This window comes from Pseudomyrmex gracilis, unplaced genomic scaffold, assembly GCF_002006095.1.
Source record: "Pseudomyrmex gracilis isolate BER0280 unplaced genomic scaffold, ASM200609v1 scaffold_8, whole genome shotgun sequence".
Lineage (NCBI taxonomy): Eukaryota > Metazoa > Arthropoda > Insecta > Hymenoptera > Formicidae > Pseudomyrmex > Pseudomyrmex gracilis.
The window spans coordinates 120,380-123,688 of NW_018020592.1; positions in this window are offsets into that span (position 1 = coordinate 120,380).

Sequence of the window (3,309 nt, forward strand, 5' to 3'; positions counted from 1 at the left end):
TATCGTTAGCAATTGGTTTTAGCGGTAATGGGTATTCATTGACATTGATTGGACGCCCGTTAGACGGGACTAATTGATCCATTAGACGAACAAGGTCTTTCCTTGAGGGCTCGATATCGCGAAGGTCTCGTTAGCACATCGTCGTTAACATCCCTCCTATCTACCTACCTACCTATTCATGTGAGCGCGGCGCGTGCGCGCGCTTACGTTAATGGATAACAAAATTTATAGGATAACGGCAAGACAGGGGAAATATATGGAGCGTAAGATCGCATTAATGGCGGCGAGACACATCCGAGATTCGTGACGGTATATATCCTCGATCTCTCGCGCAGCCGCGGTGTGTGTTTTCGGACGAGGGAAAGAGACACGCGGTAAAGAACAAAATATAAAACATCATCAATGTAGCTTGTATCAGTTCCTTGTAATTTTATTTTTGCGCCCCGTTGTATGCGCCGCAGCTTTTAGCCGTTGCGACCATAATCACCCGACCGCATCCACCAGATAATTTAGGTTCACTCAGCGATTTGCATTTGCGTTAATGATGACCACATTATTAATTGCTCTACTGGCGCGCGCGCACACGTCGGCCCTCGTCATTTTGATCCCGTGTACGTAAGCGGAATAAACACCACCACGGGCGGTCGCAATGTTTCCAGACGGACGATCGTCTTTCACTTTAATAAAGAGGTATGTAATTTAAAATGAACCGTACGAAAGATACGGACTTATAAATCATTTCGGTCGCCACGGTTGGTCAACATTATCGCGTTATCGGAATCACGAGCATTGCACGATCTCTCGTTGCCTCTGTGTGACGTCTTTATTGTTTCCCACGTTACCGCGGGGTATCATCCCTTGTGCGTGAGTCGTGTTCAAATGCGACAGAAATAGTTATCCGTACGGAAGAATAAAGTTATTACACGAGATATCGAAATATATTATAACCAGTGATAGGGAATACTAAATATAAAATATTTATATTGCGAGCGTATAAATTCGAAATTTTACTCTTTTTCGATTGTTTAAAATTTATTTGGTTTACCATATATGTTTTTAACATAAATATATCTGTATTTACATATATATCTCTGTAAGAGAGATAAATGTTTGTTCTTTAACACACACACACATACGCACGCCACACATGTACAGATGTTGATCTCGATTGAGTCCGCGAATTGGCGAATAATCTGTCTGGTAAAGCGCGCGAAAGAAGTCAGTTTATTTCCTCATATTTTGCGACAGAACGAAGAGGAATGACCAGATCACGAGCGGTATAGAGGAGAGACACGATTAAGCTGTCCGACAAATGTACATACGTACACATCTGACGGAAGGCTGGCAAATCCGCAATTCGCTTTCTCCATTTGCGGAACGAATTAAAGTTGGTCAGCGTCTGTTTGTACAAGTCATCGGCTCGGCGTACATAGCAGTCCATTTATACGGATCGGTCGACAGAAATAGAAACTCCCGGTGTATATAAACGAGAGAGAGAGAGAGAGAGAGAGAGAGAGAGAGAGAAGCGGATAAATATACCGACATCGCATCATTCCGTGAAATGACTGCGAATGATTCAGCTGTATATATATATACATATATATATATATATGTATGTATATGTATATAGATTGCAATCGATAACCAATGCATCATTCCCAATGTTTCAATTATCCGGGAAATGATTCCGTGTTGCGCCCGGCCATATTCCATATTCCCCGACGCGTCCCGGCAGAGTATTCCATTTCGCTGTACGCGAAAAAATTCCAACCTCACCGAAACCCGTAATTACTCGTTCGTAAAATATCAACTGGATACTCGAGTCACTGCGTACTACATATCCGCGTTACACGCAATCGCTTTAGATTAACAACGTATTCGAATTACGTCGCTTTATACACCAATCGATCGTTTTGCACGTACTAGTCCGATGTTCATTTATCATTTTTACGGACTACGCGCGGAGCCTTTTTCCAGCCATTCAAAAATTCACGAGCGTTTCTCGTCTCTCTCTCTCTCTCTCTCTTTCTCTCTTCTACTTATTTCCGTCTCTCTGGCTGCCTCTCTTTCTCCGGATCAGTCTGTCAGAATTCATCGGACCGGCGAGATGATCGAGCGCTTAAATATGTAGCAACGGTCGTCTCGCATGCTCGCCCGCGCTTCTCGCCGTTCCTCTCGCTTCTCTCGCCCGTCCGAACTGTCCGGAATTCCGCAGAGTTGGAAGGCAACGCCATTGACGATACCCGTGGAGCGCGAGCGGTGAGGCAGCGAGCGATAAATTTTTCAGAATTTTACGATTCTTCGCGCCGACACAGTACGCGCGATTCGTCCGCGAAAGAGAAAGAGTTGCTCACTTGTTCGTTCGCGACAAAGAGAACGCGACGGGGGATCCAACGGCGCGGGTGGATGCGGTGCTCCTGCGACTGCGAATCGATATGCATTGTCCTCGTCTCTTCTCTTCCTGTTTTCTATCTTCCTCCGCCTCGGTCGCACCGCTCTCTCGCGCTTTCCGACCTCGTCTACTGCCTCTTCCGTACCGAGCGCGTTTTTCCCTCGTCTATTCCTCGCCGTTCACACTCCCCAACGCGCCGGCGGTTTTATTTGATCGCCCTCTTATGTTTTATTGAGCAGCTCCTTTGCTCGCGAACAGTTTGTTTTTTTTTTCTTTTTTTTTTTACGGTCACTACCGGAAACAGCTGTGTCCGTGATTTCTGGGTTTAAGCACCGTCGCATTGTCCGGATACGTCGCAACCGCGTCGGTCGTTAATGGTGGATTTTTATGGTAATCGAGGGAAAGATCGGTTCGCGGCGGAAGAGAAAAATAAATGAGATTAAAAATATTGCCCGTGAAAGATTGTGCGCAAAAAGAAGCAACTGAACTGCTATACAATTCAGAAATAAATACGATCAAAGAATCTCGAATAAATTGGTATGTAAACATGTAAATGTCGCATCGATAATAGCAAACTGTAAAAAAAAAAAAAATAATAATCGTGAAATATCTTTTTTCCTAAGAGGACAATTTATTATTATTTTTCTCGATGTGCGTCGTAATCGTATCGCAATTTTCACTCCGAACGAAGAAATCCTGTGTACGTACTTGCTAAATACAAATTTATGACAGCGTTAATATGACAGAGTTAATGAATCAATGGCGATATTTACGATCGGACGTTGCGATATCAAGGATATTCCGATCGTTCATCGTCGCTTAAAAAACAATATTTGCTGATTTTCCCGAGCGCAGCAAGCGGTATACATAGTTGAAACATTTTAATGTAACGTGATATACCGGATAGTAGTAAGTTG